At 43.0% G+C, this 27,256-nt stretch overlaps 1 protein-coding gene and 1 long non-coding RNA gene across 2 annotated transcripts in view; one reads left to right on the plus strand and one right to left on the minus strand.

Annotated features, from left to right (window-relative positions):
• Nucleotides 1-8,103: 8,103 nt before the first annotated feature.
• On the minus strand, nt 8,104-13,239 carry LOC308597422. Its single transcript, XR_014012967.1, has 3 exons — nt 13,141-13,239; nt 9,768-9,828; nt 8,104-8,669 (listed from the first exon to the last, which is right to left on the minus strand). It is a non-coding gene; the product is annotated as an uncharacterized lncRNA (long non-coding RNA).
• ATP8B1 (ATPase phospholipid transporting 8B1) overlaps nt 13,171-27,256 on the plus strand; it is a 70,804-nt gene continuing 56,718 nt past the window's right edge. The window contains exon 1 of the mRNA XM_081212676.1: nt 13,171-13,611. The gene's annotated coding sequence lies outside the window, so the exon portion shown is untranslated. The remainder of the gene's footprint in view (nt 13,612-27,256) is intronic.

A 27,256-nucleotide genomic window follows, 5' to 3' on the forward strand; every position in this document is an offset into this window, starting at 1 on the left:
TGTGGAGAAAGAGGTCAATGGACTTATTCTGTGTGTACATTAATTGTCCCCATATGGCTCTATGAACATGATGTATCCTTCTGCAGGAAAAGCTCCCTTCTCGTTCAGCTCCACCCAGGTATCCAGTGGAGCGTCAGCCTCAACTGGAGGGCTGAGGAAGAGGAGTTGCTGTAGTCCATAAATATTCCACCATGCTCATCAGATAACCTCTCTATCAGCCCTGTGAGGTAGATCAGCTTGAGGGACTATGGCTGGCCACAGGTCACCCAGTGAGCTTCATACCTGAATGGAGACTTGAACCCAAGCCTCCCAGCTCCTACTCCCAACGCTCTAACCATTGCACCATGATGGTTCCCATATCTGAGATTATAAATCTCTTACACACTAGTGTCCAAAAGTGTAGCTGTTCTGCTTTGCTCAGGTGTGGCTCTTTAAGCAGTGTGGAGTACCACACACAGAGAAAAGCAGTAGGTAATACTATATGCATGCACAGACTTTACCCAGATGCGCACTCGTTTCTTAAAAGCCCACTTTGAATATGTGTGGTCTCTTTTGCCCTCTAGTGGCTATTTTTCAGAAAGCATGGGTTTTTCCTTTTTCCATGTTTCCTTTTACAGAATTCAGAACTGAGCAATACCTATATATGAGAAGACCATCCAAAATTTCAAACAACAACAAAATCAGGCTGGATAGTATACTCATGAGGTCAGTTTCTGGATGCAGCTCCAAGATGGAGATTGCAGGCTGAGTAAGTCCCTCCCATTTGCACCTGGTATCAGGTTTTGCACCTAGGATTTTATGGACATAGAAGCATAAAATAACTCAGACCTGTCCCAAACTTTAAGTGAAACGCATGGGTTCCTCCACATAATGGAAGTGCTGGAAAATATTGCAGTTCCAGCACCTCTCAGATGGGCGCCATTGCCATTCTATGATAATAAGGGAGGTGTTCTTGGCGAGTTCCAGCACCTATTTTTCTTTTTTAAAAAAGCATTGATCATGACATGCCTGATAAAAAAGAACTTCCACTCAATTCAGTGCCTCTTACTCCCAAATAAGAAAACTGAAGTTCTTTGAGTATACAATAGGGCTTCAAAACAAGCAAGCAAGCAAACAAACAAACAAACAAACAAACAAGCAAAACACGGATGATTACATATCCTGCAAGATATGTTAGAGAAATTAGCTTGCTAGACAAATTGTGCTATACAGTGGTACCTCTGGTTACGCACTTAATTCGTTCCGGAGGTCCGTTCTTAACCTGAAACTGTTCTTAACCCGAAGCACCACTTTAGCTGCGCTGCCGCGCGATTTCTGTTCTCATCCTGAAGCAAAGTTCTTAACCCGAGGTAATATTTCTGGGTTAGCGGGCTCTGTAACCTGAGGTACCACTGTATTTTGTATAGTACTTATCCTCTAGTGATAAGACTTTGACATTTTGCCAGTATAAGCAGAAGCCAAATAATAAGTGTGTTGAGAAGAGTGTAAACACAAAATCTAATGCTCCTTTCATGAAACGATTTTGTTCTAATGTATCTTAAAGATCCAAAACATTAAAACAAACAAAAGAAACTTTGCAGTGAACTATTGACGCTGCTTCAGACCTGTGATTACGTGCCTTTCTCTTCGCCCAGTGCGCCCCACTCTTCCAGCAAATGCATAGGCTGCCATGCCCAATTCCGTTAGCATGTTCAAAGGTCAAGGAGGGCTGCTTTCCAACAGCACGTTATCATATACCGTGCTTGAATATGAGGCTGTTGCACAGGCAGAAATGGTGGGCTTGGGTGTGGTTAAGTGCTCTTCACTTGGCAAAGTTCATAAGTCGCTTTTTTATTCTTGGCAGTTGTTCTTCACGCAGCGTTGACTTTAACCTGAGCTTGGCCTTGGAACAGGGGGACTATGTGATATGCATCAGGTTGATAGGCGCATGCCAACAAGATAAGTCCTGTCATATATACATGGCTGGTTGACTTTCGTCTCTGGAAGAACACTCTCCTCTGCATTGTTTGCAAAGGGCTGTTGGACAGAAAGAAGGACTGGGGGCCACCACTGCTGCCCTTCAGAACCTACCACTTGAGATTATTGCCTACCTCTGCCTAATGGTAGAACCAGCCCTGGGAACAGGCAATTATTTTGCTTTTCTGTGCACACCGAAAATGCTCTATCACAGCATTTTAAATAGCTGAAAGACCTTTTTCTTCTGTTTTTTTTCTTTGTGTGTGTGTGTGTTGCAATTCCAAGAACTGATTATAAAACTATAACCCTTTGAAATGAGAGGCACTTGCTGTTCCGTACAGATCTTTAGGATGGAGCTATAAGCAAAGACAAGAGGTTGCAAAATATCTGGCAGCACCTTCGTTGCATTTAGTCCAAATGCACATGTAGTTTCTGGGGTTGAGCTCAAGGAAGTGGGGGAGATTGGAAATTGGCTCTGCAAGTTTGAAGCAGAATCTGGCTCTGTCCGGCACTGGTTGGCTGGCCTCTGTGAAACCTCCCCAGGATCCCTGAAACACTTTTGCTTAGCAAAAAATAGAGTTTCCGGTGTTTTTAACAAAAAATACCAATTAATGTATAAATGCATGAACTTTCATATGGTGCTTTGGTTTATTTTTTTTTAAAAAAAATAAACAAATAGCATGTCTGGGATGGTGGTGGGGAGACCGGTGGCTCAATCATGCCTATGATTTCAGTTGCAAAGCAAGCTCTCTATGTTACTGTGACTCTGTCTTCACTGTTGCACTGTTGTGCCCATGTCATGATTGTGATCTTCCCATAGGCATCTGGTTGGTGAGTGCGAGAACAGGATGCTGGACTGAAAGGATTTTGTTGTGCTCCAGAAGGGTTCTCTTTAGGTTAACCCTAAGAAGACCAGCCAATTATGGTGCAATACAGAGGTTTTCAACCTTTTTGGGTCCACAGTTCCCTTAACCAACTACATGCTTTCTGTGACACCCCTGTGGGGCTCAGGAGTCCAGTTATGTCACCCCTTGCCTGCAGAGCCAGCAGCCCCTCACCCTTTTTCACACACCCAACAGGAGCCTGCACACCATTCATCTGAGGAGCTTGTAGCCAGGGCTGCTGTATCAAACAGCCACACAAGCCTTTGGAAGGCAGAGACATGAGAGAGCATCAGCGGAGGGAGGGAAGGAAAGAGGGACAGAGGACAGTGTTGCCTGCTGCACCCCTGAGCATCATTCAAGGCACCCCAGGGTGCCACAGCACACTGGCTGAAAACCACTGGTGCAATCATATCCCTGTAGAAGTCAGTCCCATTGAGTCCAGTAGGTATAGGATTGCACTGCTAGTTACATCACAAAGAGGTACTGTCAGTTACAGGAAGGTCTTTGCATTTATTTAGCTGCTACAGTGCTGTTATTATAATTGGTTCAGCGAAGTTTTTAGCGTATGAATGAGACAGCTCATAAAGTTGAGTTTTTTCTTTCGATTACTCTGTGAGCTGCACTTTACACAAAGGCGATTGTACAACCTCACCTTGAACAAGAAAAGCCCTGCATACGATAGAAAAGCAAAGACATAAAAATGGAAACCTGAGATGTTTCATCCAGAGATAGACATTACTTCTGGTTTTTGTGTGGGTGTGTTTTTGGATGATATACACACTTGGTGCTGCAAATGTTCCACCTGGCACCTGTCTGTTTATATTTTATGAAGTCTGAAGATAACCAGAGATCTTCTACTTTGCTGATGTGAAAAGGGATGAGTATGGATTTGAGCAGGATTTATGGATCACTAGGCAAGTCCAAGTTCTTTGCAAATAAAAACTAGCAGGCTGGCCCAGGAACAAAGCAGAGGTGATGTTCTGACCAAATGCAGGAAACAAGATCCAGAGCAGACCTTAGATTGAGATAGGGAGCCAGAGATCTCCCTGGGCAGCACGGTTATATATAAAAGGAACACTAGTTGTCAACTCAGTGATTGTTACTATTCAGCTGTTACGAGGGTTGGTTGTTCACGCACCCAGGTGTATCCAACACACAAGAGGGCTGAAACCTTTTGCTGGAGTCAATATGTGTGTCTGTTATGAATAAGTGTCTTAACCTACTGTATGTCCAATAAAGAATCTGACACACTAGAGGAATAAACGAAATAAATACGAAATATCACACGAAATAAAAAGAGGCAGAGTATGCAGATGCCGCTTCAGACAAGGTTACAAATATGCAGTATAATACACACCTTAATTATCGGAGAGAAAGAGAATTCCTAATTATCCAAGCCTGAAGAACATATGCGGAAGTCTCCCTCACCTGTTCCCTGTCTGCCATCCAGGAAGCATGAAAATTGACCATTGAGATCACAGAGCAAAAAGGGGGTCCCATTAGAGCTGTGAGCTAACCAGTGGTTGAACATCTGGGGTTTAAATACAGTTTTAGGTCGATGTACTTCTATGCAGTGAGGAGGTGGCTTACTGAGTGAGGGGGTGATGATGATGATTAATACCCCACCCGTCTGATTGTTTATACTGTAACATCTTTATTCCTTTGAACCATTGTTTTGTTTCCTGCAATTTCCTGTCCATTTACAATTTTGTTTACTGAAATAACTTTGAAGTTGAAGGGCCTTGACTGTACTGAGAAATGTCTAAATGGTTATCTATATATTTATTGCATCATTTGTTTACTCTTGGAAGAAGATGTCATTGTCTGTGCACAATCTAGTTCCTTCTTATAGGAGGTGCTGATTAAACTTTGCTGGTAGCCCAGGATTAGTCTGCTAATTGTTACATTAAATATTAGGAACTTAGAATATTTACTTGTACATTCCAGGTCACATTTGACCGAAGAACTGGTAACAGCACCGGGGTTAGTTCATTGAGGAGTATATATTATATTAAAGCAATGCCCACTATACTGACACCATGATTGACAAAAATGAACCACAGAAAAAGTTCAGCTTGGCACCTATCGTTACACAACTGCCAGCAGTAAAAATATGTGCAATCCATTGAGTGTTGCACAACTACACCCTCCTTTTGTTTCAGTTGGAGAATTAAGGATTTGCCTAACTCTTCCTTAGTGAAAATAAAAAAAATTAAAATTGCTACAACACTTGGTTAAATATGCTCCCACCTTAGACAATATGCTCCTTAACATGATTTACTCATATTTTATAATAATTTAACTAGAATAGTGCTATGCTTGTTTAAGAATAACAGCACACACTTCGTGATTTAACAGCACAATATTTATATGCATGGGAAAAACAATCTCATGCCACGAAACAGATGTTACAGAAAGTCTCTTGCTGAGAAGAAGCAACCTTGTGGAGCTGGATTTTTTAAAAATAGAAACCCCCCCCACTGAGAAGAATTTACAGCCTTATTTATAGTTAAGTATTATTAGCTCGAAAACTTCCATTAACGAGTCTAGCAAGAATTCTACACTCTCACTGAGAAAAAGAAGCCTTCTGTTTAGTGTTTTAGAAAAGACAGAAATATTTGGTGACCTTTCTGCTCCCAAAAGCTTGCTTTTTGGCAAACACGGCAACAGATATTGGAGTAGAGGAGGGGTTGTGACCGCTAGCCACTTCTGGCCAATAGCCTAGCAGTCTCAAATTTCAGTGGCACCCTGTGCAACGTCAAAATTTAGCGCCTCTCACCTTCCATTCTACATCATATAGTTGTGGCATCCCCAAACCAGTTGTGCTCCCCTAAATCCACCTCCGGCCTAACACAGACCCAGATTTTCTAGTTTTGCTACACTTGGAGTCAAAGGCTAACACGCAGAGAGTGCAGGCAGGCGTCTTGGTCAACTGTATGAAAAGGCGTCTTGGTCAACTGTATGAAAAGCTGCTCCCTGGCAAATTTTGCTAAAAAGTGAAGGAGCAGCGGTGCCCTTTTCAATGAGGCCCATTTTTGGTGTATGCTTACTCAGAAGTAAGTCCCACTGTGTTCAATGGAGCTTACTCCTAGACATCCTTGTGTACAGGAATGTAGCCGAAATCGCAAACAAGTGAACTAAAACAGTGGCTACCATAGGCATAACTATGGACTCAGCTCTACAGCCGCAAATAAAATGTTTTAAACGTGCAATATACAAATGTGACACTAGATGGCGACATTGAGCTACGTCAAATTCAATGTATTTTCCAAAACGTTTTCACTTTCACAGTGTTTTTTATATGTGTGTAGATTCCATCTACAGCAATGGCATTAACAGTCAGGAGCTGCTGACTACAGCCTCATGTGTTGAGCCATGTTACTGCAGTTTTTCACTTAGGTGCCAAGAACTGACTGCTGGCTCTTTCTGGACAGGCAGGAGTATAATAGGGTTTTGGGTTACAGCAACAAGGGTTTGCTTAAGCAACAAGGTCTCTCTGTGCTCTAGTCTTGCGCTTTGGTCCTGACTCCTGGGTTGTTCCCCAGTCCTGTCTTCTGGTTTGCCCTCTGCCCCTGAATGCTTTCCGCTCTTGAGTCCTAACTAGCTCTCCAACCCTGCCTCCTGGCTGCCATCAGATCCTGACTGCCTTTTGATTCCTGGATCCTGGTTCCTGAGAAGATGGAGGAGTTCGTTTTCTTTATTATGATTGAGTAATAGCAGCAGAAACTAATGCAAAAGTAGCAGATGGTGAGGCAAAGAACTTCACTGGAAGAGTGACATTATCCCGAGAACTTCCCCAGAATAGTTATGAGGAAATAGGCATAATACAGATTGCAAATCTGTTTGCAAACTGAAAGGGCTAAACAGCAGAGTAATCCAACTCAAACACCTCTAGCCATTAAGATTTATTCATCAAGACTCCCCTGACCCTGAACCAGGAGTTGTTATTTTCCAACAGATGCAGTGAGAACCAGGAACATTTGGGTTTAGCTCAGAATCCATAGCGGGAAACAGGACTAGATAACTCATAGATCCTTCCCCAGTCTACAGTTGTAAACATGCCTTATTCACTCATATTATTCTTTTCCAAGTGACTAAGCACAGTAGCAGAAGCAACAACATTTTCTTAGGCCAAAGGCACAGTAGTTCCAATTATCTAGAAGGAACCATGTTGGCTACCCCTGCCTTAGATTGTCTTCTAGGATCTGAGATTGGCGTGTCCCTCTCGATAAACAACTTTGTCTTGCCCTGTGGTTAGACCCTCCTACACCAGACAGAATTCCTCCAGTTAGGACAGAATATCTGGATGGACTTGTAAAGAGGTAAAGGCTTTCTGGAAAATGATATACAGTGGTACCTCTGGATGCGAACAGGATCCGTTCCGGAGCCCTGTTAGCATCCTGAAGTGAACGCAACACGCGTCTGCGCGTGTGCGAGTCACGATTCAGCACTTCCGCGCATTCACGTGACGTCATTTTGAGTGTCTGCGCATGCACGAGCAGAGAAACCCGGAAGTAACGCGTTCCGTTACTTCTGGGTCGTTGCGGAGCGCAACCTGAAAATGCTTAACCCGAAGCTACTTCAACCCAAGGTAAGACTGTATAATGAGTTAAAGAAAATGTTTAAAAACACTTTTGTTAAGAAACCAGAAGCCTTTTTACTGGGTACAGTAGGCAAAGAGATACCAAAAGAAGATAAAAGACTGTTCATGTATGCAACAACAGTGGCAAGAATCCTTTTAGCCCCAAAATGGAAATAACAAGAAGTACCAATGAAAGAAGAGTGGCAGATGAAGATGATGGACTTTGCAGAACTGGTGAAGCTGACAGGAAAAATCCGAAACCAGCACAATCAAGTATTCCAAAAAGACTGGAGTAATTTATACAATATTTGAAAGATCATTGTAAGCAATTAACAACACTAGTAGAGTTATCTGAATACTTGTAATGAGTTTTTTTTTACCTTTCTACATTTATTTAAACTTTGAGGTATTTTGTAATAAGTAAAATTAGAATTGGAAAATATATAAAATGATGTGATATAAAAGTTACTTCTGAAAGCCAAGAGGTGAGAGGGAAGGAAGTTGACAGCTCTAAAGAGCCAAAGAAGTAAAGTGGATAATAATGATGTGATTATATATGCTTAAATGGAAAATAAATAAAAAATATTTATTTGTTTTTTAAAAAAATATCTGGAATATCTGGAAGGGAGTGGACACATATAAATACACAAGACGGTAATTTTAATTTATTAGTTTCTCCATTTTCAATCTTAAATTCAGTTCTGAACATTTCCACATCTGTTCACAATTTTTTAAACAGAAAAGTCCTCATGAAAATCCATCAACATCTTAACGCACATTTCTCCTAATATTTGTATGCACTTTTGCCTAATAGACATTTTTTTTTGTAAAGCAATTTTCCATAAGCCAGTGCATTTTTGTAGAAACTTTGGTTCAATAGGTGCATATGTGTGTGTGTGTGTGTGTGTGTGTGTGTGTGTGTGTATTACTTGTCTGGAGAATGACATTGCAATATTCAGAGAGCTATGAAATGTGAAAGATAGCTGTCTCATTTCCCGTACTGTTTTGAGAAATGCGAATGAGAGATGTTTGCCTTTAAATACGAAGTGAATTGAATTCTTTCCCCCATTGTTGGTCCTGACATGCATTTGCCTTTTGAAGAGTCACAACATTCCTCACTGCTGGGCTATAATAACTCTTAAGTAACCCATTACTAAATTTACCAGTCACCTGGAGGTGGTGGTGAGGGAATGCTGTGCTGACACATTTGGAAGGTGCTATAAATAGCTTGGAAACAAGGGATGAACCTACAAAGAAAAAGGTGAATCGGCCACATCATGGTGTTCAAAAAGATGATCATGTAATCGGAAACAGTAACATGGACAACTCACGCTCATTGCAAGGCTATAGATAAGTGAGTAAACTACTTATGAAAACAGGATTTCTGTGTTATTTATTTATTACCTGCCCTTCATCCTAAGTTCCCAGGGCAGGTTGCAACATTAAAAGACAAGATTAAAAATGGTTTTAAAATGACTTACAACCATACAAGATAACGTGGGTCCAAAAAATATACACCTCAAGTGTCAAAAGCCAGAGCAAAGAAGTGTGCCTTCAGCATTCTCCAGAAGCTGTACAATGAAGGTGCCAGACACAACTTTGTGAGGAAGGAGTTCCACAGCTTAGGGGCCACCACAGAGAATGCCCTGTCAAATGATGTACACATGCGCGCGCACACACACACACACACACACACACTCAGAGCCTCTGAGGGCCCCTCTGCCAATCTAAGCACTCAAGGGTCTGTAGGAAAGGAGCGGTCTTTCAGATATTTGTGTGAGAAAAACAGCACAAATTCATCTCGTCCAATTTGTCCAATTTACATTCATTTAAAGTGTGGGGAATGATTGCATGGATTAGTTGTAGCAACACTGCTACATCTTTTCTCGGAATTGTCTGCATTTAGGCACACAATTCCTTTCATGCAGTTTAGCAGGCAAAAACAAACAAACAAACCCAGAAAGAGAAGGAAAGAAAATAGGAGGCAGACAAAGCTTTGTATGTAGAGGGATGTAAAATACTGGCAGGTGGAGGCACAGGAGGCAGTGCCACAGCAGGGGAAGTATCTCAGTAGGGATGTCTGGTGTCGCAGGAGCACAACACTCCTCTGTCAGCCCGCTTAGTACTCCCCCTGGATCTCATTTCATGGAGCCCTTCCTAATTCATGCAGGTGGCAATGATTAAAAAATGCTGTGTGTGAGGGAATTGAGAGAGTTAAAAAGAAGTGGCAGAAAGAGAGGCAGGAAAGATGGTGGCAGAAGATAAAGGGGGTGGACCCACCCATCTCTAGCCCCAAAATGATTACCTCCAAGAATAGCAATCTTTTTTCATTGATAGGCACCTACCTGCACATGTGGTGGGAATGCCAAGAAGTTCAAGAATTTTGGAAGGTTTTTTCAGAAATTTCTGAAACAGTAGAACAAGAAACAAAAACTGCTCATATGCTGAACTTACTGAACTTATTTGAGGTCATTCAATTCAAAACTGTACTGATTTTAACCACTGATTTCAAAACTGCATTGATCTTTTGGTTTCTTTGAATTCCTAGCAATGTTGGGTATAAGGCTGCTAGTTATTAACAGAGCATCACCGGTGTAAAAGTACTTTATGGAATAACATAAGCAAAAATACAGGTTTATTCACTGAGAAGTTTTGCGATTTACATTTTGATAGTGGGAAAGACTATCAAAATTAGAGGGAGGAGACTGAAGCATTAAACAATGGAAGAGAATGTGCAAATGCAACCGCCTTTACAGTTTCCCTTGAAGGATGAGGCACAGTAGGTTAAGACAAAGGTTTCCTGGAAGGCATAGGTTTTGAGGAGGAATGTGAAGGAAGAAATGACATTGCATAGGTGTTCTGGGAGGGTGTTCCAAACAACCAAAGGAGCAGCAAGAGTGAGAGTAGCAGACAGTGGTCATTTGTCTATTTTATCTGAAATCATTTCTAAACCATTTAATATACTGAGATATCATAGAATCATAGAGTTGGAAGGGACCCTGAGGATCATCTAGTCCAACCCCCTGCAATTCAGGTGTATGCAGCTGCCCCATACCAGGATTGAATCTGTAACCTTGGTGTTTCGGCACCACACTCTAACCAACTGAGCTATGAGGGAAGAGCTATAAGGTATGGTTACCAGAGGTCCCCGTTTCCCAGGGACAGTCCCCGGATTTACAAATCTGTCCCTGGACAAAATCTGTCCCCAGAATGTCCCCGGATTTCATTTAATGTCCCCGGATTTATATTTTAAGTGTTGTAGATTTATTAGTAGGGAATGGAAGTTGTGTGATTGGTTCAACGGCACAAGACACATCATATGGCGACTTCCGGCGAGGCAAAATGGCAGGTGCCACAGTAGCGAGCAGCTCCTGAAGCCAGCCAGAGCCAACTGTGCTACCAGGCTGCTGAGACTGCCGCTGCTGAGGGGGAACTGGGGCTGCCCGGCGCGTCAACTGGGGGAACCACTGACCCCCCCCTCCATGACCCAAATCAAGCCAGGAGTGAGAGCGCCTGGCCACCTGGCTGACTGCCCAGTGGCGCTCCAGGGCCAGTAAAAACCCTGGAACCGATGCAGGGAGATTGAGGAAAGGAGGAGGAGGAGGAAGAGAGAGAAAGAGGAAGGAGAAAAAAGAGGGGAGCCTCGACCTTGCTGTTGCTGTCACCTCTGCTAAGAAAGAGAGGTAGGAGAGCACTGGGAGGGCAAGGACACGTGGCCGAGCCCAGGCCCGACCCAAGACTACTTCACGGCAGATAGCGCTCCAAGAGAACAGGCCAGGGCCCAGAGGAAGGCCGCGTGACAGAGGAGACCCAGAAGAGAAGATACTACTACTTCTTTTAAAAAAAAAGTTTTTAAAAAAATCACTTTCTTTTCTTTTCAAAAAAAGAAATGTCCCCGGATTCTTTGAAAAAAATCTAGTAATCTTACTATAAGGGGAGCAAAGTATGGAGGGTGTTGAAGAAAGAACATTGTTTGCTTGTTAGGCTGCATGCAGAGAGAGAGCCGGGGTATGGGTTTAAAGAGGGGTGCCACATGGTCTGAACTTTGAGGTGAATGATTTTGGCAGTAAGGTTCTGGATAAAGGACACAGGCTTAAGGTGTGGCAATGGAAAGCCCAATAGGACAAAGTTGCAGGAACCGATCAACGAGATCACCAGACCCAGAAGACTTCATTCTTTGATGTTTGTGCAGCTGAACAAACAAAACCCAAAGAGAAAAAGCTGGGCACACCCAAGGCTTGAATGGATCCTGCTAGGAAAGTTGACTTGCTTTCACTTCAGAAAAGACGCCCAACCCATACAGTACCAGAAGCAGGCTGCATCTCAGAAACAAGACTTAGTGAATTCAGTGGGGCTTCTTCCCAGCTATGTGGTGTTAGGATCTTACCCTGAGTTTGACATAATCATGGAATTGGAAGGGACTCCTAAGGGCCATCTAGTCCAACCTCCAATGTAAAAATCTCAACATGAGACACGCCCCATCCAATTTGCAACGTACCAGACCCTGCTTAGCTTTGCAAATGTGCTAGCAGCTTAAAAAACCCCGCTGTGCCACTAGATTCAATTGGTGTATCTGAAGAAGTGTGCATGCACACGAAAGCTCATACCAAGAACTAACTTAGTTGGTCTTTAAGGTGCTACTGGAAGGAATTTTTTAATTTAGATTCAATGCAGTTTGTCATAGCTGGAGTGATGGAGTTTGAGACAAGGGCAAGTTAGAACTCCTAGTGGGCACATGGAAGGAGTCATAGAGAAATAAGTGGTTGACGCTGTGGGTTAAACCACTGAGCCTTGGGCTTGTCAAACATAAGGTTGGCGGTTTGAATCTTCGTGACGGGGTGAGCTCCCGTTGCTCAGTCCCTGCTCCTGCCAACCTAGCAGTTCGAAAGCACGCCAAAGTGCAAGTAGATAAATAGGTACCGCTCCGGCAGGAAGGTAAACGGTGTTTCCGTGTGCTGCTCTGCTTCGCCAGAAGTGGCTTAGTCATGCTGGCCACATACTGGCTGTACGCCAGCTCCCTCAGCCAGTAAAGCGAGATGAGCACCGCAACCCCAGAGTCGTCCGCGACTGGACCTAACGGTCAGGGGTCCCTTTATCTTTACCTAAGCCCCACTTCACATGTTACTTTCATCTTCATGGCTAGCCCAAACCGCTGCGCCACACTGTTGCCCTCAGGTCCTGGTTACTGGCTTCCCAAAGGTCCCAAAGTCGGCCACTTTGAGAACAGGATGCTGAACTAGACGAGCAAGCTTTTCTTATGAAGACAAAAACAGAGAGGGATTTCGTTTCCTTTCAGGTAATTTCCAGGTAATTATACTGATTGCATCTTACAGATTTACAACTTCCCTATTCTTTGCAAAGCACCTGCAATACAACTTTTTTTAAAAAAAGCTCTTTGGGAACGGGCGACAGTGACGCGTGTGAGGCGCCTATTTACCACTTACATAGCGCGGGGAGTGGGGAAGGTAAATTCAGATACTGTAATCCTGAATGAACAAGACCGGAAACCGAATTTAGTTCGCCTCAGGAAGGGCGCGCGCGCGCGAGCTAGCGCTGCTCCAGCAAACTTCCTCGCCAGGTGCGCTGTTTCCCACCCAGCCTTCTCGCGCGCCCCTGGAAACGCAGCAGCTGGAGAAGCGGCCGCTCTCCCAAGCCGCGCCCTTTCTTAGCGGCGCTGGTAGGTAGGGGGCGGCGCCCGCCAGCCGCTCGCGCCCTTACCTGCGAGTCACGTGTTCGCCTTCCGGCAAGGGGCGGGGCTTCTTGTCAGAGGTGTGTGTGTCTCTCTCTCTCTCCGCCTCCTTTTTTAATTCGGCTTCCCTTTCTCTCAGGAGTATCCCAATTAGACTCTTCTTCCCTCAGACCTCTCCACGTTTCACTCGACTTTTTCTCTCGCCTCCACTCCCCGCGCGGAGGAAGACACCTGGTGCGCGCCTCGCTCTCTCTGTGTGTGTTTTGCGCGCTGCCGGGAGAAGGAAGCGAGGAAGAGAGAGCGAGCGAGCAAACTTGAGAAACTTGTTTGTCCACTCCCCGGGCTGGCTCTCCGCGAGCGAGCTCGTTTTAAAAGGGGAACGGTGTGGGGAGGGGGAAAGGAAGGAAGGAGAGGGAGCCGCTGGCCGAGAAAAGCATGAAAGCCAGCTGAGCAAAACATCCCCCGCCTGCTTGGGATTCTGCCTGGACACGGAGAAGAGGGTAAGCGAAAGGGGTGGCTATTGTTTGGGAGAGAGAGGGATGTTGGGAGGCGGAGGGAGGGGAAGGGGAAGGGGCTCCAGGTGTGTTGCAGCACAAAGGTAAGGGGGCAGAGTCCTGGGCTTTGTTCTTCTCACCTGCCCGTGGCATGACAGCGCCACAATTCCCCCTTCTTCCAGTCTTTCCCATATCTCTCCAACAAGAAGTTGTATCAGATGCTGGGCGGAGGTCGGACTGTACCTCTGACCTAAGCCTTCCACTTCATTTTCGTTTCCTCTGTTCCTTCTCTCCCCCGAAAAGACCGACCTTGTTTTTGAAGAGGGTCTTATTCTTTCCTTTTCACTTCCTGTTGTTTGTTTGTTTCACCCACCCACCCCTTTTCAATCTCTGCAAAGTTGTGTATGTGGCATGTAATGTCTGGGTTGGTTTTTTATTTGCATCTCTCAGCTGTGTAATCGGGACGTGGACGGATAACTACAGGAAAGCACACATGCTCTGGTCCATATTGCAACCAACTTGCTTTCCTGCTCACAAATCTAACTGTTTCTCCAATTAGATCTGGAGACATAAACAATGTCTGCAGTCCACGCCTTCGGAGATTCCTCCCTTTTCATTTCCCGTTCACAACTTCTCAAATGGATTTTCCTTGATTCAGATCCAGATGATGTTTAGCGATGTCTGGCTGCCTGTTAAATTTGTTTGGTGGATTCTTAGTTAATGATATGAGATAAAAATCGGTGCTGGTGTTCGCTGATGGAGGGAATTGTTGGGGGGACGGTCTTCTGATAGCTGTGAATCTCTGTTTGTGAATGAGGTACCCATCAGAGTTAGAAGACAGTGAGTGACACATGCACATATCCAGTTATAGGTAGAGGCAGAGAAAGCAGGAACTCTAGCTTGAAGACACAAAGGCAGAGGAAGGGAGAGTTGTGAGTTAGTTGCAGGAGAAGGATCTGGGGCTCAGAGTTTTTTTCCCCTGGGAATGTGACACAGGGTGGCACTAATCTACTGCCTTCAGCCTATTTAATTAATTATTATTACAGTGGTACTTCGGGTTACAGATGCTTCAGGTTACAGACGCTTCAGGTGACAGACTCTGCTAACCCAGAAATAGTACCTCAGGTTAAGAACTTTGCTTAAGGATGAGAACAGAAATCGCACGGCAGCTGCGCAGTGGGAGGCCCCATTAGCTAAAGTGGTGCTTCAGGTTAAGAACAGTTTCAGGTTAAGAACGGACCTCCAGAACGAATTAAATTCTTAACCCGAGGTACCACTGTATTAAAATATCTGTCCATACCTGTCCTGTCATTTTTTATTATATACTGTGCTCTATTTATTTATTTCATAAAGTTTATATACAGCTTGATTGTAAGAACCTCAAAGCTCACAGTTTCAGATGTTTCTCTCCATCCCCCCCCCAAACCCCTGCTTTGATCCAAATTGAGAAGAAGAACCACCTAGCTATGTTTTAAGTTGGTGAGGTGTACACAACCCCGCATACGCTGTTTAGTTTCTTGATTTACCTATGTATTCAGCAGGTAAATTAAGATACCAAACAGTGGGGGTTGTGTACATCTCACTGACTTAAAAGATAGCCAGGTTGTTGTTCTTCTCAATTTGGATCAAAGCAGGGGGTTTTTTTTGGGGGGGGAGTGTTGAGGTGCATGGTGCAGATATTATTATTATTATTATTATTATTATTATTATTATTATTATTATTATTATTATTAATTTATTATTTATACCCCGCCCATCTGACTGGGCTTCCCCAGCCACTCCAGGAGGCTTTCAACAAAATATTAAAATACAGTAATGCATCAAACATAGAATTGTAGAGCTGGAAAGAACCCTGAGGGTCATCTATCTCAACCCCTTGCGACGCAAGAATCAGCTAATAACTTGTTCCTTAGAATGTTTACTTGGAAATAAGTCTCCCTGTGCTTAATGTCATCTATTTCCAAGAAAGTGTGAGTAGGCTGCTTGCCTTGGGCATTAGCTATGCTTGTTATGTGCTTTAACCTTTATTCGGTGATTGAAATACATGTTCCAGGTGTGGTAGATAAAAATGACCCCTTCCTGGTTGGATATTGCTTGGGCCAGAACAACACCGAATATCTATAAGTGATTCACTAGAGCAGGAATTCAAGCAGGTCACAACCAGACTGCAGTGTGTGGTTAGTCTGGAGATTCCACCCTTTACTCCAGAATTCAGAGCATCCTTCTTCAAATATGTGCACTGTTTGCCCAGAGCTTTAGATCTTTCCATGGTAGACATGGCATGTAAACACAAAGTACTATTCCGAAGCGAAAGTGGGTTATTTTCCATCAAACAACATCAGTGAAGTTTGAAGGGGCAGAGCAAAAATTTACCGTACTTCCTCTTGTCTATGTGGCTACAGGCTACTTGCTTGTCTCTGGGGTATTTGCTTGTAAAATGACTCCATGTGGCAGCTTCTTTCAGATTCCTTTAGAATAATTTGGGCTGGCACAGTTCGTATTGCACCTGAAACAGAGAGGATAAGGAATAATAGTTTGTGGCTGTTCAGGGATTTTTTTGTTTTGTTAACTTGCTTGTTTAAACCATTTGAAGCACCTCTCCATACCCAATTAATGTTACTGTTTTTTGAGTTTGTATGCGGGGTAGGAACATAGACCAGCTGTTAGCTCTATCGTAAGCCAAGGTATGCACGAGCCTTTTGCTTCCATTGGCATGAGCTGTGATTAAACTAGGAAGCCTCTAATTAGCCATAGTTTCACACTCCTGTGGTAAACTGTAGTCACCAGCTACAGATGGAGCCAGGACCTTTCATCAACTTTAAACCATGGTTTAAGAGCCTGGCTTGTTTTGAAGCTGGTGACCATAGTTTCCCAGTTTGGAGCAACACTAAACTGTGGTTAATGAGACTTTCCTGTTCAGCTTCAGGTTATAGTAAACAGGCTACATGTGTGGGAAAAGACTCGTGCATATATATCTTCCCGACAACTGGATACAGAAGCTAATGGAATATGCAGAAATGACGAAACTTACTAGGGGGAGAAGAAATCAAGATAACAATTTTTTAAGAAAGGAATGGAAGTGGTTTATTGAGTATTTACAAACTGTAAACAGATCAAGACATTGGCAGGATTATTGTAAAAAAACCTGCAGTGTATATATATATATATATATATGCTTTCGTAGATTTTCACGGGTACAGGAATGCAGGTTTTGGTGTCTTCGGGTGTCTTCCCGTGTAAGAGTTGGGGTGTCTAGGCGACGTTTCGACGAGGTCTCACTCGTCATCTTCAGGCTGGTGCTTTCGGCTTCTTGTTACTAGAACAGAGCAGGATCTCAGTGTTTGAGTTCCTATAAATACTGTTGAGGGGGTGTGGTGTATAGCCTCCAACGTTCTGGGCAGAGAGGTAGTTCCCAGGTTAATGTGCCTTTTCTTCTTTTGTTCATTAATTACTTGAGGGATATCTTGAGTGATTACTTGAGTGATATTCTGAGTACCACTTAGGAGGGTCATTAGGTGTGGATTAGTTGCTAATCAGTTGGTCGACACGAAAGCTTTATATATATGCTTTCGTAGATTTTTACTAGTCTGTTCTAGTAACAAGAAGCCGAAAGCACCAGCCTGAAGATGACGAGTGAGACCTCGTCGAAACGTCGCCTAGACACCCCAACTCTTACACGGGAAGACACCCGAAGACACCAAAACCTACATATATATATATATATATATATATATGAGAGATATATGGAATACTGTAAACGATTAAAAAGAAAGGCAATTTGGAGTATGCAGGAAAGGACGAAAATAAATGTAAGGAACTGCAGAAAGAGGGGGAAGGGAGTAAAAATTGAAAATGTTAAAAATATGGTTAAATAAAAGACTTGTGCATATATTGACTTAATAAGCTGAGGCACAATGACTGGAAGACAGCCCACATCAGCTCTGAATACATTATAAGTCCTGCATTAGGATTTAAAAAGAAACATTTTTTTACTATTGTCAGGGATACTCAGTTCCCCCAGCCTCACTTGTGAGTAAACAAAAGTAGAGGTATCTGCACTTCTTAAATTTTCTGGTGCCATGAGTTCACTCAGAATGCTTTCAGAACTACCTGGTAGCTTCAGTGTAAGATTGACACCAATGCTAGAGACAGGATAAACTTTACACTAAGATGGTTGGTTTATTAAAGGAATATTAGGTACACAAGGTAATATTTATATTAGGATCATAAAGGTGCTTGTTGACTGATTCTGAAGACTCGGGAGACACTGTTGCTGACACCTGCCTCCAAGTGGCTTTTACCTCAGGTCCTTAAACCTCCGCCCTGACCAAATACTCCCACAGCCCTGTCCAGCTACTGGGGACAATCTGCCTCTGTACCCCAAAACTCCTCTAGCTGTATTCCTGACTGTTTGGACAGTTTAGGAAGATTTTAAAAACCCGCTGGTGTCACTTTCCTCTGGTACACAGGGCAGCTGTTCGGACCAACTCAGTCAATGGCTCCCTTCTACTGGTCTTCACCAAAAAAAGGTATTAATAAGAAATTGGGTATTCAGTTCAGGCCCCAATATTTCTCCTCAGCTCATCTCTGGTCTATTTTTCACATTACCCTCATCAAATCCATTCTCTGTCCAAACTTCTTAGCTGACAAAATCTCAACTACCTCTCCCTCAACCGGCAGTTAACTCTCAAGCAACTAGAACTTCTGGCCAATGAGAGTCCCCTTTCACCTAGACCAATTACCGGTAGTCCAAATTCATCCCATTCCACCTTCACCTAATGAATTCTCAATGCAGTCGTATCTCTCTCTCCTCTCAGAACCTGTCACCTTGCTGCACCACTAACCAGGCTTGCAACATCATGACAGAACAACTCCTTGAGCTTCCTTGGTCACAGAATATTTCCCCCTTCAGAATACAAACATAAGCAGACATATATACAGCATTTCTGTTCTCTGTTCCTGTTGCTTAACTCTGTCTTTATCTTCATTGGAAAACTAGTGTTTGAATGTTAAGAATCCCAAGGGTTAATCTATGTAGGCTGGTGTGATACTGCACTGGAGAGAAACCAACAAAGTTTCCATTTAAGAAAGCAAGCTTACTCTCTTGTCTTCCAGTCACTTGGAAATTTAGCAGGATATATTCAATATGTACATTGTTTGGTCATGCATAACACTGCACACAGACATGTCCATAATGAAACATCGTATAAGAATTCCTGCTAACTATCCTCTGTTTTGTTTTTTAAACACATGTACACTTTCTGACTGGTTATGGATTTTGTGTTCCACTCCTAAATTCATTCTTGCAAAAGACTTAAATTATGCTGTCACTTGGAGATGTTTACACCAGCATGTTTTTGTTCACAGTAGTAGGGAAGAGTTGCTGTGATAACAAAAGCTTGAAAACTTCTCTTGACTGCATTAGTACAGGAGATGAGAGTACACAAGCCTGAGGTTTACTGTAGCATATGCCGTATTTTTTGCTCTATAAGACTCACTTTTTCCCTCCTAAAAAGTAAGGGGAAATGTGTGTGCGTCTTATGGAGCGAATGCAGGCCCCGCAGCTATCCCAGAAGCCAGAACAGCAAGAAGGATTGATGCTTTCACTGCGCAGCGATCCCTCTTGCTGTTCTGGCTTCTGAGATTCAGAATATTTTTTTTCTTGTTTTCCTCCTCCAAAAACTAGGTGCGTCTTGTGGTCTGGTGCGTCTTATAGAGCGAAAAATATGGTATGTGTCACACTAAACTATGGTTTAGTGTCCCTGACATCAAATTCTGTGTTGTATCCAACTTAGCTGTAGTCGGACTAGACCCATTGATATTATTGTAGATCTCTAACTTTCGGTCCATTAATTTCAGTGGGTCTACACTGAATAGAGAATAGCTGGACCCAGCCCTCGGACGGTATGTGGCACCTCCATAGACTTGTTATAACTAATAGCAATGGAAGGACTTGTGGTCTATTTATTATATAACCAGTTAAGCTAGTGGCCATCATCACATCCTGTGGTACCGAACTCCAAAAAGGAGAGGAGATAGATACAAATGATGAGGCATTGGCCAGGCATATGAAATGCGACCATTTTCTCAAGCTGCCGTCAGATTCCATTGTTGTAAAAAGCACTGGATTTGGAATGGAAAATTTCTCACGTAAGACCAGTAATTAGGAATTAGTTACAGTTCACACAAGCCTTGTATAATTCTTTAGAGCACGTTTATGAGACAATATTTGATATTTCTCACGCGCCAAAAACATCTGACTTAAAAATAGTAGAACCAAAGCAAACAAGGTATGAGTGATTCATGCTTTGTTTCAATCCAGTCTGAGTAGATCTTGTGATACCTCAAAGCAGTATTACCTTGGGAAGAAAGGTTGGTTGCTGATTACCCAGATTTGGTCTATTTATAGTATAAAATCAGTATGCAAAGCCAAATGACACCTGTTAAATCATAGAATCACAGAATTGTAGAGTTGGAAGGGACCCCAAGAGTCACCCTAACCCTATTGGTTCGGGCTGTACTCTCCAGAGCAGGAGAAAACAAGCTTGCTCCATCTTTCATGTGACAGCCCTTTAGATATCTGAAGATGGCCAACATATCCCAGTCTCCTCTTTTCCAGGCTAAACATCCCCAACTCCCCCATCTATTCTGATAAGGCTTGTTTTCTAGACCCTTGATCATCTTTGTCACCCTCCTCTGTACATGTCCTGCCTTGTCAATATTGTGGCGCCCAGAACTGGACACAATATTCCAGGTGTGGCCTGGCTAAGGAAGAATAAAGCAATGCTATTACTTCTCCTGGAGGGCACAAGGAGAAGGGGACAACAGAGGACGAGATGTTTGGACAGTGTTCTCGAAGCTACCAGCATGAGCTTGACCAAACTGCGGGAGGCAGTGGAAGACAGGAGTGCCTGGCGTGCTCTGGTCCATGGGGTCACGAAGAGTCAGACACGACTAAACGACTAAACAACAACATTACTTCTCTTGATCTGGACACTAGACTTCTGTTGATGCAGCCTGGAATAGCGTTAGCCTTTTTCTTCTGCTGCATCACAGTGCTGACTTGCGTTAAGCTTGTGGTCTACTAAGATACCTAGATCCTTTTCACATGTACCGCTGGCCATCTAGGTGTCCTCCATCTTATTGTTACAAGTTTCGGGTGCCAGCACTTGTGGGTCCTGCTGTCTTGTTGCAGCTACGGCAGGGAGGATGTGTGTGACTTTCACTTACCCTTCCTTTCTCTCCCCACATTTTCCTCCTCCTTTGGGGTAGTGCAAGGAAATTCATAGAATCATAGAGTTGGAAGAGACCACAAGGGCCATCGAGTCCAACCCCCTGCCAAGCAGAAATTAGCATTGCAAGGTTTATGGCTGGCATTGTTGAGGACTCCTTTGCAGGGCATATCAGGGAACAAACAGGCTTTAGGATCCTGCAGATTCTTATTTGCCTCAGTAAGCCCTGCTTAAACTCTCATTGACAGTGGAGCGTTGCTGATGGGAGAGCTTTCCATCCTCGCATCAGGCCTCTCTCACCACCAGCAGAACAGTGCTTATATCCTTCCTATAGATGCTCTGTTGGGTGAAGGGCTCTGCTTTTGCAGAAGAGCATCTGAGCATCAGAAGATCCCAGATTCCTGGCATCTCTAAGTAGGACTGGGGAAAACCACCACCAAAATCCCGAAGAACTACTGCTTGTCAATGTAGACAATACTGAGAGTTGCCACAGTGCAATCACTCTGCATAAGGGAGCTTCCTACGTTCCTAAATGCCAGCTGTAGGATTGCACCTTTAGTGTCTTGTTCAGAAGTTTGCTTCCTAATTGCTGCTCAACCTTGCAACCTTAACTTTATTCAATCTTTAAAACTTGTTTTCTTCTCTTGTTCTCCCTTGGGCAATCTACCAATGTTCTAGTCCCCAGGCTTGCAGGTTACAATGAAGACTTAGGTGAGCTACTTGCCTGCCAAATGTCTTGGCCTCCTCGTTAATTTTGCAGTTTCTGCTGTAGCCTGAGAGCTCTTTACTGAGATGACAGATTTGATTGTGAAGCGGGTGTGTATGTGTCTTTTTTTTGTTGAGTACAAAACCCCATTCAACTGTTCTTGGCTTCGTCCTTGTCAATGACACCATTCCAAGTTAAATGAGTTTTTACTGCTGTGTTTTTAAACACAGTGAAATTACGACGAAACTATTGTCTCCTTCTCTTGATAACTATCTGATCTCAATAGACACGCTCTGCAATTTTTTTTTAAAAAAGCTATAGAACAGGGGTGCAGAATCTTCTTCAGCACAAGGGCCACATTCCCTCAAAGGCAAACTTCCAGGGGCCACTTGCCTGTGGTGGGCAGGGCCCAGTGTTTGAAACTCCCATTGTTCTTGGTGCATTTTGCGACAGAAAATTTCACTGGGACCAGCAATTTCTGAGCTCTGGGCACGGTACTGCACCTAAGATTTCAGATTAAAACTGCAGTGTGGAAGGAAAGGAAACCTTTTCCTGCTTCCCCACTTCCAGCTACTGTCTGAAGACTGGAGAAGACACCCTCTTAAGAATATTAGGGGGGTTGGCAGGGGAAGGACTAGACCACGTGAAAAATGAACATAATATTTTAGCTGCAGTTCATTTATTTTCAGCTTTGTTTTCTTGTTATTAAAAAGCGTGCCTAGACATTCCGTTGTTGCGCCCATAACCTAGGTTTAAGGTGCCATTTAGCTCCTAGCCTTCATATCTAACACTGGTGGGGCCATAAGCAAAAGTGCGCAGAGCAACAGACGTGATGCTTAGCTTTGTGCATTAGGCTGCACAAAAAGTCTAAGGTCTCTGCAAGCACATATATCCCCAGCCCTACTCGTTCCTCTAATTTTTTTAAAGGTCTCCATGCTTTATTCTGTGTATAGAGCAGGTTGTTCCCATCAGTAATATGAAGAAATCATTCTTGAGAGATGCAGCCTTTGGCTTTACACGAATGTCTTCAGAACTGGTTTGCTTTCTGTTGAACTTTACAAGTGTAAAGTTCAAACATTTGCCTCTCTGCAGTAGCGAAGTTTCCTGTACAAGGGAATACAGTTGGGAAAGTGCAGTTAAAGTGCACAAACCACCTATCCCTTTTCATGCGTCATAGGCGTTTTCAGTTTGCTCAGTACTTGAATGGTCCCAATATATCTTATCTCACTTTTATGTGATATCTTGCTATCTGCTCAATCCTGTCGGTGCATGCCAACTTGATCAGGGAAAACCATGTATGAATGATTAATTGACTTTCACGAGTCCTTTTCAGGCAAAAGCTACATGTTACTCTAATTGTGTGGTTAGCAACCTCGTTTGGGTATTTGGCTGTTTTCATTAGGACTACAGCCTGCAGGGAAGAGGATCTATGTCTGATAACTTGCTGGAATTGGTTCCATGACTTGGTAAACCAAGCCATGGCTTACTGCCATTTTGCTCCTCTGTTCTTGAGCTTCCCTGAGCTATCAAGGTTTGGCTTAGCATGTTGTCTGAATCTGGCCTTGTGGTTAAGTGCTCTCCTCGCTTATCAGAAGCTGTAGTCTTGAAGAAAGCTTCATGGTTCATGGTTGTGAGCACAGAGCTGAACCATAAGCCGGGGTTGCAGATGACATGCTAAGCCAAACATTCATTCTGCTACAAAGCATATTGTCCATTGTATTACTTAATGTTTACTTTCTATAAAGGTCATGGTGGGAAGTGTTTGGTGAAAGAACACAAAGTGAGACTGTGTACTTTTTATATATATAATAAACTTAGTAAAACATACAATAATAAAATAATGGTTAAAATCACAGTTAAATCATCATCAGCAATGTATATTCTCTGATGGGACAGTAAAAGACAAAGTCACTTATGATCCAAAAGTTTGGACAAATAAAAATGTATTTTAGCTTATGGTTACCACAAAAACCACCACCACCACCACCACAACTGATCATTGCTGGCAGAAACATTGACTATAAAGGGGGCAGAAATTACTTGGTGACACAATTTAGGTGACCAGGAATGATTGCTGGTGACTTGTTGGTATCTGTCCATCTCTGGAGTGGAGAAGTGTGATTTTGTGGGTGAAGTCAAATTGTTGTAAGCTTACAGCGCCTGCTGTGGCTGTAGAGACATGTTTTGTTGCAGCTTCTTCTTTCCACTCCTCCCAGCGGTCATTCCTCCTCTGGTCACTGCTGTGGATACACAACCTAATTGCCTGTCTCCAGGCATGGTGGTAGAAATCTGTGCTAATTAGGCTTTGAGCCATTTGTAGCATGATAGTGTTCAGTAGGAACAGTCTCAAACTCTCTTCTAGAACTGTCAGTAAATGCAGTTTTAAAACAAGGATAGGGAACCTGTGCCCCCCCCCCAGATGTTCTTGGTCCCGCTGAACACTGGCTAAGCTGGTTGGGGCTGATGTGGGGATTCAACATCTGGAGAGCAACAGGCTCCCCACCCCTGCTTTAAAGCATCCTGTGCAATCCTGTAACAGACTGCTTCTGATCCTTTCTACATGAAGTTTCAATGCAGGTACTTATATACTTCCTGATGTCTACAGCAATTTGCAAGTAATAAATCATTAGACAGCTGTCTTACAACTTCATTTTAGCCCTGGAAAGTTTGTATAGGTGCAGAACTGACTTGAATGCTGCATGCATTCTCATTAGTGCTGGAAGAGACTTTTAATTAGCCCCATTTCATTGTGCCTCAAGGGAAGTAATTCCCTATTTACTATATCTTTTTCTTCCCTGCTCTTTATATAATAAGCAATCTGTTCTGCTGGGCAAAAAAGTCAACAATTAAATCGTGTCTATAAGAAATCTAAATGATTTATAGCAAGAAGAAAGCCACAGTGCTGCTATAGATCTAGCATTAGATTGGAAACTGGGACTGTAATTGTAACCCCATTTACCCAGGAATAAGCCCCATTGAATTCAGTAGGAACTTCCTGCTGAATAGACACAATTAGGACTGTGCTGTTGTTAATCCTTTGTTAAAATGCATGCTAAACACATCTTTAGACTTGATTACGAGGCACAGTAAAAAATTCACCTGTGGATTTGAAAACCAAAATAATGGAAAGTCTTCCATATATTTAGCAGTGTACATTGAAGCAATGTAATGTAAATAAACGTGCGTTTTTAAATGTATAGTAAGACAAAGTTTCAAAAAATTAAATTCTGGTTATGCCTTTTATAAATATCTCAAACTGTGTACAGTGAACAGTGCATTAACCTTCAGTGCCATCAATAAGATACTTCATGATGCAAGAAAAGAACCCACATCCCTATTCTTTTTTTTAAATGCACAAATTAAGCAGATGACTGCAGTCTGTTTTTTTCAGTTCCATAATATAATGCACTTACACAAAATATGTACCGATTTTTTTCTCTTGGTGGTAGCCCATGAAATCAACATAAAGCGTCTCTGCTTATTTATTTACATGGTTATTGAAGTTTATTGTCTTGCTTAATGTTTCCCTTTAGTTCTCTAAATGGTTTAATGCTTATTTTAATCCTGCCACATTGGGATGGGCAGAATGATTCCCATAAGTGAGGATATAAGATGCTCTTCATGTGTCTCATGATGTGAGCTCTGGTCCAGAAGCTTGTTCTGCAGTAAATCTATTAGTCTTCAGTGTGACTCCTCCTTGTCTTTGCCCTAATGCAATCAGTCCTCCAGTGGTGGTTTAGTCATGTCCGACTCTTCGTGACCCCATGGACCAGAGCACGCCAGGCACTCCTGTCTTCCATGGCCTCACACAGTTTGGTCAAACTCATGTTAGTAGCTTTGAGAACACTGCCCAACCATCTCGTCCTCTGTTGTCCCCTTCTCCTTGTGCCCTCCATCTTTCCCAACATCAGGGTCTTTTCCAGGGAGTCTTCTCTTCTCATGAAGTGGCCAAAGTATTGGAGCCTCAGCTTCAGGATCTGTCCTTCCAGTGAGCACTCAGGGCTGATTTTCTTAAGAATGGAGAGGTTTGATCTTCTTGCAGTCCATGGGACTCTCAAGAGTCTCCTCCAGCACCATAATTCAAAAGCATCAATTCTTCGGCGATCAACCTTCTTTATGGTCCAGCTCTCACTTCCATACATCACTGCTGGGAAAACCATAGCTTTAACTATATGACCTTTGTCGGCAAGGTGATGTCTCTGCTTTTTAAGATGCTGTCTAGGTTTGCCATCGCCTTTCTCCCAAGGAGCAGGCGTCTTTTATTTCGTGACTGCTGTCACCATACTACAAATCCATCAGGACAGACCGTGTTGGATCACAGCATCTTTGCTTTCCCACACAACTTTCAGTTCCTTTTCGCTAAAAGTTTTAAGCAGTGGCTTCTCAGTTTCTGGTTTGACTTAGGAAGCACAAGACAACAAAATTGCATTTAATGGCTCTTTAATATTGTTGCAGGTACCATGTGTCCTGCTGAACAATTGGATCAGCTGTTTAGCTATTAAAACATTCCTGAACATTTTGTGGCTTCAGAGGAGCTGAGATATATTATCAATCAATTGATTAAATAAATTTGTATACCGCCGTATGCCCCTAGATCTCAGGCAGTATTCTACAGGTTGTGGTATTAGCGTTGGAAAACGGTCACAATCCAAGGATCCGAACATGCACCTCCAGATGGTGCAGATCTCAGGTGAGATGATGGTACCCAGACATCTTCACTAGGTTTCAAGCTCTCAGATGGGCGGGGTACAAATAATAACTTTTTTATTAGTCTTACTATAGTAATAAACAAGCATGGTACAACTGACACAACATTTAAATAAGAAAAAAAAAATAGAGTGGGGGAGAGAAGGCCAAGGGGAGACAGACCAGAAGCAAATGAGCACAGGGCTCTTTTATCTTTTAAGATTTATGAAGGAGGATTTTGGCAGGTGCGACTCATTAAGCTGGGTTTGAGAGAAGCTGTAGCTGCCAAAATTCCTCCCTCTGCTAAGCTGTTATAGGTACAATATCCCTGCCCTCATTTGCATCTGTTCACCTTGGAAAGCGAAGGGCAACATCAGGCATGCATGATACAAATATTAAAAGTGGACTCCATGTTGTAGGTAGTGTTAAAATAAAAGTGGACCTGAAAAGACTGAAGATTTAACTGCATTGTATTCTTTTTTAATATATATATATATATATATACAGTGGTACCTCGGGTTAAGTACTTACAGTAGTACCTCAGGTTACATACGCTTCAGGTTACATACGCTTCAGGTTACAGACTCTGCTAACCCAGAAATAATACCTCGGGTTAAGAAGTTTGCTTCAGGATGAGAACAGCAATTGTGCTCCAGCGGCGCGGTGGCAGCAGGAGGCCGCATTAGCTGAAGTGGTGCTTCAGGTTAAGAACAGTCTGAGTTTAAGAACGGACCTCCGGAATGAATTAAGTACGTAGCTAGAGGTACCACTGTAATTCGTTCCGGAGGTCCGTTCTTAACCTCAAACTGTTCTTAACCTGAAGCACCACTTTAGCTAATGGGGCTTCCTGCTGCAGCCGCACCACTGGAGCACGATTTCTGTTCTCATCCTGAAGCAAAGTTCTTAACCCGAGGTACTATTTCTGGGTTAGCAGAGTCTGTAACCTGAAGCATATGTAACCCGAGGTACCACTGTATATTCTTTTTTTTTGTCCAACACCCCTGTTTGTGGAAATAAATGTTTTCTC

Source organism: Podarcis bocagei (assembly GCF_964188305.1).
Source record: "Podarcis bocagei genome assembly, chromosome: 11".
Classification (NCBI taxonomy): Eukaryota; Metazoa; Chordata; class Lepidosauria; order Squamata; family Lacertidae; genus Podarcis; species Podarcis bocagei.